We start from the raw sequence: 12175 nt of genomic DNA on the forward strand, positions 1-12175 counted from the left end.
TTTAAGTTGAACGAGGTTTTTATTATGAAAACTAATATTTCCTTTTTTTTTTAAAGAAATATTTGCGTTCTTATGATTTACCTAAATATTTAATTTTGAGAGCCATTTTCAACGAGTTGTAAATAACACCACTGCCACCACCACTACCATCACGCCATTTCCCCGTAGGGGTAGGCAGAGAGAATGGACCGCCACACACGTCTATCCTGGCATACAATCCTAGCTTCTTCCACATTCATAAATCTTGTCATACATGCCCTACGGTTCTGTCTGCTTTTGACGTAACCAGACTTAAGATTTTGGTTTATCTGATTATGCCACATCTTCCTTGGTCGTCCTCGTCTCACGTTGCCGTTCCTTTTTTGCCATTTATACTTGTTTTTCTATTCTTTCGTCGTCCATTCGAAATAAAGAATTCTCAGTGCTCGTGTACTACCAAAAACCCTGGCAGTACGCAAGACGAATCCTAACATATTCAATGAACTACTACAAATTGTTTCGATCTGATCATGAAATGTCAAGGAACTCACAAAAGTGATGCCTAGATCTTTAACCTTCGCAATCCGCATAAGATCCGGTCATTCATTCTGTAGCGGAAGAAAAGCGTTTTGTGGGCCCTGGGGAAAGACATAATATTGAACAATAATTTATTTTGTCTTCCCCTCGATAGATACGTTTATTATATCCGCCTGGAGAGTACAAAAATCATCCAAAGTTTTAAACCTCAAAAATAGTTTCAAGTCATCCGCGAATAAAAAAAAAACGCGATTTGACTACAACTTTTTAAAGAAATAGATGCCGAACCGGAGTCGTAGATATCATGGAAAATTAAAATGGCAGTGGGCAGGCAGGTGGACATTCAGAATAATAAAGTGGAGACCATGGGTGAACAAAGAAGTGTTGGAAGGCCACAAAAAAGATGGGTTGATAGTGTTGCCTCGGTAGCCGGTGAAACATGAATGATAAAAGCGGGTGATAGAAAGGAATGGAGACGTTTGGACGAGGCCCAGCAGTGGAGAGAACAATGGTGAAGAAGAAGAAGAAGATGCCGTGAAGAATGCGTTTCTTTCTTAAATGTTGCTATGAGAAAATAATTAAAAGTATTGTAGGTGCGTATGTGGTACAATATGACATTAATATAGAGAGTAAGAAAAAGTGGTCCTTCGAGCCGGACGCCCGCTGCTCTCTAAGTAAACTCCCGCTGGCTATGGCTGTCTAGGACTCGCAGCAATCGGAAATAAACACAGATAAGTACGCCCATTACTCATTGGCTACAATAAGGAAGTTCAATGCTACGGGAAATCGGACATAAAAAATGTCTTCTTACATGGGGTAAAAACTAAAGCATTTAATAGTTTTTTTTCACAAGTCGGGATTTTTACAATTCTAATGATCAGTATTAATGTATTCGAAACAAGTTTTTATTTTCAATTTTTGGGTTTAAAGTGCGCACATACAAAACGGCTCGCAGTTGGCTTCACGTCATTATGACGTCACGCGTTATGACAGCCGACTGCGCTTCTAATAAACATTGCGTACAAGTTTGACGCCAAATTGTCATACGTGCCGTTGATATCTAAATAACTCCCTAGGGAGGAAATCCAGCCCGTCTGCAAACGTTTGGACATGCTCAAAACATTGTTGAATTAACTAGCTGGTAAAAAAAGAAGCATGAAAATGAGAAAATTGTTTTCAGGCGTTGCCTAGTAGATGAATTGATTCGGCCGGATGAATCTCACCCACATGAAAAAGGTTTCTTTTTTACTTCACAAAAGTCAACAGATGGAATAGTTGAGGAAATGTGGATGTTCAAACATAGGCAGAATGGTGAATGTTAGACCAGACATAAACCAGTCAATGACAGTTCATGAGCCCTGTAAATGCCTAGGCTCCCATGTTCCCTTCTCAAAAATGTTTTCCCTCTCTGTTGCAACAAAATTACATTTATTATATAAATAAAACACGAGTGATACTTTTATCCACAAATTTGAAAATTACATTTTTGTTTTCAATAACTTTTTTTTACCGTCCGGTTAAGAATCTACACAAGTTTCCTTATCAAGGTATAATCTAGTAATGAATTCAACAGTATTTTGAGTTTGTCCAAATTTTTGTAGACAATGACTGGATTCAACTCCCATTACAACAGAGATGAAGAACATTTAAGAGAAGGTAATATAGAAGTCTAGGCATCTACAGAACTTATGACCTGTCATTGGCTGGTTTAAGTGGCCACTTTACACACTTCATCTGTGTTGTGATATGTTAATAGTAACAATTTATTATCATGTTTAATGAATAATACTGTTATAGTTATAAAAGTTGTTAGTTTTACCTAATTTTTTTTTCGTATTAATATTAATACTTATAATACATGAACAAGATATTATACTCCCAAGAGAGGAGGAGGAGGAGAGGAAAAAAAACATTTGGGACCGTACATAAAAAGAAAAAAAAATTGTGACAATACATCATATCAGTTAATACAATCCAAAACCGTAAAAAAACATTAAATAAGATACATATCACAGTTTTACACATTATCTATATAAATGACATTAATGACTATCACTATCAAAAAGATTTAAGTTATATTTTTTTATTGCGTCACTTTTACATTTGCTATTCGTGCTTCGATTTTTAGTTCATCGGGCAGTTTATTAAATTGGGTATGTCCTCAGAGTAATAATGCGTCAACCTATAGATAAGCCATATCACTATGTTTCATAGACCGCAAGCGTTGTTGGTTAGCAACAAATTGGCGGCCATTTTTTTTGTTTGACAACATAGGCACAACGGTTCTATCAGGTGCTTTTGTCGCTGTGCTTGGCTTTGTTTGTAAATAACTTGGATATTTACGTTGAGATAAATAAAAATCGAATATGGTGAATTGCAGTATGTTTGGTTGAAGCAACAGGAGCGTCAAAGCTGTGAAAGGAGTCAGTTTTCACAGATAATTGATTTCAAATATTTTCCCATGATTTGCATTGATTTTTGGCATTTATTGTCCCGACACGTGTATTATGTTGCTTAAAAACTTTCCTTTTATCAATATATTTACTTCAGATACTATTTTTTCTCAATTTAGGGGATAAATTTTTGAATTCAAGTATGTTTACTGTTGATAATGACAGTTAATTACGGGCAACATGTCGGGGCCGCACTAGGCATCCATATAAAGTTTGAGTCTTTATCGAAAATAGCAACGTTAACCTTGAAATGGCATCTTAAATGACGTGTACAAATTTCAGGCCGCTACGACTCGCCGTTTAGGAGATGTGACGGACTAACAAACAAACTCGGGACTTTGGTTCCATGGAGTTGGGATTTATGTCTCAATAAATGTAACATAAGTTTATTGTGAATAAAAAAATAAACACACACGTATATTTTCAGTTTTACAAAATAAATATAGGCGAGTTTTAAAAAAATAAAGTGAAATAACCCTGCAATAATAAATACACAGGTTCATATTAACAATGCAAATTGATATCCATTTAGCAATTCTCGACCTGACTACGGCCCATTGTTTTGCTGCGAATTGTAGCTAACTTAATACTCAATAGTCATGGAATAGTTTTCCTACGTTTGGGCTCCTCTAAAGCTTGGCGCATTATTACTCTGAGGTTATGTCCAATATTTTCCAGAGACTTTTTGCCGAACTTCCTTGAGCGAAATTAAGATACATGAAGATTATTTTTAATAATTTAACTGCGGTCAAAGCGTCAAAGATGGCGGCTCCACATTTATGCCAGCTTGCGAGCTTTGCGGCCTGATTGGCAGCTTCAGGGCGTATGTCTTTACATATTTTGAAAGAATTAATTCCGTGGCGAAGATGGCTGAATTTGAATTTGTAAATTCTAGCGTGGGTACAATGAATGGTGAATCTACTCTCGGAAAATGCAAATTCTGAACTTTAGTACTTATAAATAATGTTTTATTTTAAGTAAAAACATCGCACTTAACCCGTATCATGGTAAACAATGAAATACTGGCATATATTATTTTTAATCTCCCTTTTTCTGATCGATTACAGTCCAAGTAAAAAGCGTTTTTTTTTTTTACTTTGAATTGCGTGATATTTTCTTAGTTCTGCGGGATTTTGCTGATTGAGGGTTGGAGCTTCTACCGCAGTTGGAGATTGACAGAAGACACGGGGGTGATTTTTAATGCGTGTATTTATTACATGGCGAATAAATCGTGAATTGAATTTATTTATTTTAAACTTCAAGTACGAAGAATAAGTTCTTCGGCGGAATTATTGCTTAAAGCAATATCTTCCAGCCAACCGAAAAACAGACTGGTCAAAAGAAGAGTTGGTCTAAATTTTGTACTTTTTCTTCATCTGCACGTGTCATGTCGGGTCCCCCCGACGTTGACGATCATTTGGGAGAACGCTTCCGTATTCTGAGCAATGCGAAACAGCTCCTCCACAGTTCTAAACCTGGTCCGTGCTCGGATGTTTCGAAGCCAGGAAATCTGTTTTCTTCCGACCCCTCTACGTCCCTCGATCTTCCTTTCATGACAAGCTGAAGTATGGCATATTTGTCACCTCTCAACACATGGCCAAAATATGAAATCTTACGGAGCTTAACAGTGGTGAATAGTTCTCTATTAGTCTTGGCTTTACGTAGTACTTCATTGTTGGTTATCATATCGGTATAAGATATTCTTAACATTCTACGGTGGATCCACATTTCAAATGCTTCAAGGCGGTTTATAACATCAACTTTTAGAGTCCACGCCTTTACACCTTTCAGTAAGACCGACCTTATATAATATTTGACCAATTAAATTAAATTAAATTTTAATTTGTCCTAAAAAAACATACATATGTATTTAAAAAAGCGTACATAAAATAACAATAACCTAAATATTTAAAACAGTTGTTTTTGAATTGGGAGATAAGGCTTGCACATATTAACTTTTTTTAAAGTACATTATGTTATGCATATTTGATGATAAGGAATGTGGAATCAAATAATGAGTTTGAAAGGAAAAAGAAAAATTGATAAAAATATATTTTGAAAAGAAAAACAATAAGTCAAAGTTTGGGGAGTTTACGATTCTGGGGAAATACACGGTTTTTCAGGGCCAGACCGCGAAACTTTAGAGGAACATTCCTCGTGGTAAGCAATTAAAAAAATCTCAATAATTTTTTTCCAAAATTTCATTTTAAAAAAAAACATATGATTTCAAAATGGAGTAAACCTATAATTTTTCCGTATCCCTGCCGCAAACCCTAAATCCTCCCCGATAAAAAAAATGCGATAAAAACGTTTTTGAGCAACGGAGCGATACGCACCAGACGCGGACAAGGGAAGCGGCTGGGTAGGAGATGGGTAGAGGTTTGTGGAGGGACTGCTTGTTCGAGAAATTAAGGATTTACTACATTTTGAGATCACATTTTTTTTTTTTTAATTACTTTTTGAAAAGTTTTAGAAGGATTTTTTATAAAGCTTACCATGAGAAATGTTCCTCTCAAATTTCGCGGTCTGGCCCTAAAAAAACCATGTATAAGAATGTTTCGGGCGTTTTTTAAAGGTGGCTAGAGAAGGTGCATGTTTTAAATGAAGAGGTAGCTCATTCCAAATTCTGGCAGCTTGGACGAAAAAGGAGTAGCTGAAAAATGATGTGCTATGCCGAGGAATGGAAAGTGTTCTCTCCTGAGAAAGACCATGATCAGAAAGGTTTATAAAATTCTCAGTAAGATTTTTTGGAGCGCAAGGGTTGTAAAGACTATTATGAAGAAGTAAGAGGGGTTGAAAGTTTATGCGCTTATAAAAAAGAAGTCACTTGAGTTCGGAGCGAACCAACTATCCTATGAAAAAAACAGTTCGATCCGTTAGTCTATGGCGACATAAACCATGAAATAAATCCAACCTTCTAGTCCTATTTAAAATCCTCAACTCACTCTTTGACGCGCCAGAACTACTGAGCTCAATAAAATTTAATTTCCCAACTAGAAACCTCAGACAAAACTTACTCTTTCATACCGATAACCATAGAACTAACTATGGTTTTCATTCCCATATGCCAGTGGCGTCTTTGATACCAAATTTCTAGTGAAGCTCAGATTTTAAGGATAAGTAAAATATGCGTAAATGTTAAGTAGGTACCTTTAGTAAAATAACACAATACGGACCATGTTTGTAGGCATCTTTGAGCATTTTTATATTGGTTGCTAGTTTTTTATCTTCATAATGTGTTGATATAATGCGAATTAAAATACATATTTGGTACTGGTGAATAGCAATAATTTCTTATTGAGGCTCAGCCTCATTTGCTTCATATGCTCCTTCGTCCCTGCCCTACGCCCAGAATTCTCAGGTCTGCCAACAAACATACCAGTCTTGATTTCTTTGATAAAAAGTTGTCTTCTTTCATACCATCACTGAATCGAATCAATGAACACCTCCCCGGTTCCACTTTAACTAGCCAATGACAGGTCACAAGCCCTGTAGATGCCTAGACTTATTTATTACTTTCTCTAAAATGTCCTTAATCTCTGTTGTAGTATGTAAATATTAATTAATTTTTCACTAACAATCTTTCCGAGGGAGTGATATTTCTTTGGGATAAAGTGACCAATAACACTCACAGCTCTCCAGCTATCCCTATGCAAAAAATCACTTTAAAAAGTTGCTCTGTTGCGATGTGAAGGAAACACTAACAAACAGATAAACACACTTTCGCAATTATAATATAAAGTTTAATGGAATATATTTTATTTTAATTTGTTGTGATTTATAAGCCTTTTAAAAATGATCTAACAATAAAAAATCTTTATTACAGTTATGTAAGAACCCATCTTGAATTTGCGTCTATCATTTGGAATCCACAATACATTACTTATATTGACAGGCTGGAGAAAGTACAAGACAAATTTTTAAAACATTTGAATTTCCGATGCTCTCTTATATTTCCAAATCATGACTTATCTGCACGTTTTCACAAACTGATTAACCTTGAAAAAATGAGAACATTAATAGACCTCACATTCCTCTATAAAATTATTAACAGTCTAGCTGATTCGTCCCAGCTCCTAAATAAAATTCAAATTAACTGTCTATCACGTGCCCTACGAAATCACCCAACCTTTAGAATACCTAGTGTCAATACGAACTATAGCCAGAATTTGTGTTCCACTTTTAACAGCTTTTTTAACCATATAGATATCTATCATACAGGATTACAATTATTTAAAAATAGTGTATTGAAAACTTTTGAATTAAACTCCCGTTGGTCCCTTTTTCTCTTATATCACTCAAATTACATACATTAATATTATTATTATAAATCAAATTTCTTTTTTGAAATTTGTATTACTACTAAAATCGCTTTAATGAAATTTTATCGACTTCTCTTGGTTTAAAATCTTCTCCTTATATTGCTTTTTCAAATTTTAAAGATTACTTGCTATACTTGTTATTCCTTCTTAATTTTTCCTTTTTTCTCTGCTGCCATTGGCATGTTTTTATACTTTTAAACTACTTTTAATTACTTATATTATATATGTAAATAAAATCAATATATTGCTGCTCTTACTATAATGTGTCATTAATTTTGAAGATGTTTTTAAATTGACCTAAATTTATTGTCTTATATTTCACTTAAAGATTCTTCTCATCGTTTCTTTGAATCCCTTAAAATAAATATGTGTATATTTATGTTTTTCCTTTTTTTTTAAAAAATAATATTACTATTTTATTTTATTTTTACATCTGTGCATGTTTTTTATTCTTCATTTCAATTCGTAATTTTTATTACTCTTACAAATTTTCTTCATTTTTAATATTATTTCCATGTGTAAATACTTACTACAAACTACACATTTTAAAATATCTTTTTTTCACTTACATTTTAATTTTTAAACAACTTTCATTTATGTTTTTCTTTTTCCTTCTCTTTTTTATACTTTCATAATTAACCTTACATATAATTGCTTTATAATATGGAAACTTCACTGGTCCATTAGAATTAAGTCTAATTGTGTAAAATATTGAACTTTGTAACTGTACTGTATGTTTCCTAAATAAAAGAAAATAAAAATAAAAAAATTCAATAAAATACCCCGCGCCGGTCTGTTACGAGAAGACATGAACTTTTACAGCGAAGAGTCCCTTTGAAGCACAGTAGCGTTTTCTTTGGCCTCATTTACAACTTATGGAAACTTTTCTTAAAGACTGGATTTCACCCCCTCGGGAGTCATTAAGATAAAAAAATTACAACAGGGATGGAGAATACCTTAAATAAGGGAATATGGAAGTCAAGGCATTTACAGGGCTTATGACCTGTCATTGGCTGGTTTAAGTGGCCACTTTACACACTGTGTAACATTCACCATTTTGCCTATGTTTGAACATCCATATTTCTTCAATTCTTCCATTTGTTGATTTTAGTGAAGTTAAAGAGCTGAAACCTTTATTGTTGCGAAGAGATTTATCTGACTGAATTATTTCCCATACTAGGCAACGCCTGAAAACAATTTTTCAATATTTAAACTTCTTCTTGGACCAGTTGGTTTTATTACAATATTTGAGTTTGTCCAAATGTTCGTAGACAAAAGACTGGATTTCACCTACCCGAAGAAGGGAAAGTCTTTAAGAAAATCGAAAAGATTTGCTGAAGATAACAATTGATTATAATTAATAAAGCAGCTGGAATATGTAGTTTAAAATTAATATATTTTAGAAATATCTTCTGGACGCGTTTGAGCGAATCAGAATGTACACGATAATGAGACGACCAGCGACCAGACTGGAGAAATATATTCTAAACGACTTCTAACCACGGAGCAATAAAGTCACTTGATTGATGAGATATTTTTAAATTTGTAAGTAACCCTACATTTAAATATTATTTTGCTTTGGAAGTTACGCTTTTGCCTGACCATAGGAGCAACAGGAAAACCCATGGGGAGAGGTGAGTCATTTTCATTTACTAAATAACCCGCTTGAATTGATTGCAAGGGTTGTTTTTTTGGAATGAGTTTGTTTTTATTTTTTTTTATTTTTTTTATTTAAATCTTAAAGTAGGGCACACATATACATATTGTTATGTGTGTTCTAATAATAACATTGCAAATATATTTAATTTATAAATTGTTTATCACATATGTCTTGACCATTATTTTAAATTTTGATATGTTTTTTTCTTCATAAATATTTTTTTCCATTTCGTAATACTTTTTAATTGCTTTAAATAAAATAGAATTTTGTGACTTTGCCTTTTTCCTAAATGGAAGTCTAATTTTGTTCTTTTCTCTAGTATTGTGATCGTGTTCATGCTGGTTCCGATCAATTTTTTTCTAAAATTCTGTTTTTTTTTTAGAGTTTATAATTTTATGAACAAATATCATTGTATTGCAAAATATTTTTATGTTCAAACCTCCGCAACTGGCAGCTATTTTTTTTATTTTTTTACCTTTTATATACATATAAGGGCGGGCATATTGCCTTAAGGCAATTTCTTCCTGCCTACCCAAACCGTTCAGTTTAAGAAAATTATAAATACATAAATATATTCTAGGCAGAATCTTATAGCTCTTTAACTTCACAAACATCAACAGATGAAAGAATTGATATAATATAAATGTTCAAATATGGGCAGAATGTTACACAGTGTGTAATGTGGCCACTTAAACCAGCCATTGACAGGTCATAAACCCTGTAGATGCTTATACTTCTATATTACCTTCTCTTGTATGTTCTTCATCTCTGTTGTAATATGTTCATTAAATTTACATCTTTATATAATCACTTTGTAAAGCGCCCTTAAGGTAGTAAAAGTTATCCATAATAATAATAATAATAGTTTTACCACACATTCGCCAGAGAGATCGCATTTTGACAACATTTATCCTACTTTCATCTCTGTTTTTCCAAATCCATACTTCGCTTCCATACATCAGGGTCAAGACCAGGGCTCCGTTGTGAACTGCTAATTTTGCCTCTTGTGACAAACATTTATTATATACCTATATCTATATGGCCTTGTAAAAGCCAAGACATACATATTTCCTTTTCTAAAATAATGTCCTTCGTCTCTGTTGTCCTATTTGTACGTCCCTAGTCTTTTATAATAGACGCTATTTCTATTTTGAACTAGTCCAATGTTGGAAAACACCTTCTTAGGTGGACAGAATGGTTGACACGCTACTTATTTAATAAAGGCCTTCGGATCTGGGTTCAGGGCTGTCAAAAATTTTTGCTGCGATCCCGGGAAAAGTAGTGATAAATTACTGTTCTTTTTCAAATTAGAATCAAATCAAATCAAATCCTACATATGGATTACAAGATTTTTTACAAAAAAAATATACAGAATATTGTTGGCCTCGTGGCGTTGTGGTCAGCGCGTTTGCCGACCATGTGCTAGGCCTAGGGTTTGATTACCGACATGGTCGATATAAAATATTTATTTAAAACGGTGCATTTACACTAGAATATTTCGTAGTCCCTTGACTAGTAGGAGAAGGGTGTACAAAATGACTTCGATTTTTTGTAAAATGAAAAAAAAAATTCATTGGTAACATATTTAGTAAAAAATCTCTTTGGTTGAAAATGTACACTATTTTTTAACATCTTAGCACTGTTGTTGTAGGAAAAAATACAAATCTGTCAAATAAAAATACAAAAATAAAAACATACTACAAAAAACCGTTTTGCCCCACCGGGTGTACAAAATGACATACGATATAAACTTATATGGGATGATTATTCAACACTTTTTAAAAACAGAATTGATAAGTTTTTTTATGAATATTAAAGAATTAAAATATTAAATGCACACTTCCTAGACAAAAATTTTGGTTTTTTTATTTAAACCAGTACATTCTGCATGAACCCAGTTTCCACACTTTATGCATTTTAACCATGTTTCACCTGGCTTTGATCTCGTATATAACTCATTACAATAAATGCATGAGCAGTTATCTTCATCGTCTGTAAGTAGAAGGTCTTCAGTGTCTGAATCGATAATCAATTTTTTACATATACCTTGTTTACACTTTTCCAGGATATGTTTTTTGGAACCTTTAGCTTTAGCCTCTGATATATTTGGAGTTGTATTCAAATGTCATGTTTTACGCACAAAATTGCGTAGCATTATTATTCTTCTAAAGAAATAAAAGTGTTGAGTGGAGAAAAATGACATAGTATGTCATTTTACCCTACCGGTACATATGTCGTTTTGCCCCACTACGTGAGTTTTTAAAAACATTAAAAAATATCACATTGCACTTAGTAAATTTTAACAAAATTATAGTTTTTCATGAAGATTAACAATGACACAACATATCCTTTCAGTTTGTGTTGTAGAATAATACAAATAAAATAATAATAATACCTTCGGGGTCCGCGCAACAAAAATATTGTTTTATTTCACAAAGTAAACCGCAACACGTTCTTCTCGGGCGGTCGCCATAAGCGTCCCAAATATTGGTGAGTATTTATATGTCGTACCAGTGCTCATTCTTGTGCAGGTTCAAACATGACCAAGAGTTTGTTTTCTGAGATATGATTACTATGTCATTTTACCCGCCTATATCATTTTGTACACACTTTCCCTACCTGAAGCGGAAAACTGATCAAGAAAAAATGATCAAGATACGCTTAAATTGGTGTACCATATACTACGCATCATTAGGTGCGGAAAGGGAATGATGATGATACAGAATATTTAAAAAATAAAGCTTGCGGAACTTGGTGCGAATGTGATAGTGTTTTTTTGCGATTATGAAGTATTATGTGAAAAAAGTTTTTTTTTTTTTTTTCAGATTTTTTTCTTTAGATCCCGGGACCATCCCGGCCAAATCGACGCAGCTGGCAACCAGTGGCGAATGTTGATTTTATTTACTGGGAAGCTGTAAAAAAACATATATTTGTACCTACATAGGAGGTACATAATATAATGTAAGTAATATATACTCGTACTATAAATTGATATTTTTCTAAATGAGGAGTAACAAATGTGTTCTATACAAATCTATAAAGGCGCTGCCGGTTCGAGGAATTCTGTGGCTCTGTATCATTTTGGAACAAAGAAAAAGTGATAAATTCAACAATTTATTGGAACATGGTTATTACACAAGATTCACACAAAATGAAGGTTTAGTGATTCCAAAGACAAGGAACAAATATGGGACAAGAACTCTAAAATATGTGGTTCCAGTTAT

Source organism: Micrasema longulum, unplaced genomic scaffold (assembly GCF_059751315.1).
Source record: "Micrasema longulum isolate JH-2025_06_02 unplaced genomic scaffold, ASM5975131v1 h1tg001020l, whole genome shotgun sequence".
In the NCBI taxonomy this organism is placed as follows: Eukaryota; Metazoa; Arthropoda; class Insecta; order Trichoptera; family Brachycentridae; genus Micrasema; species Micrasema longulum.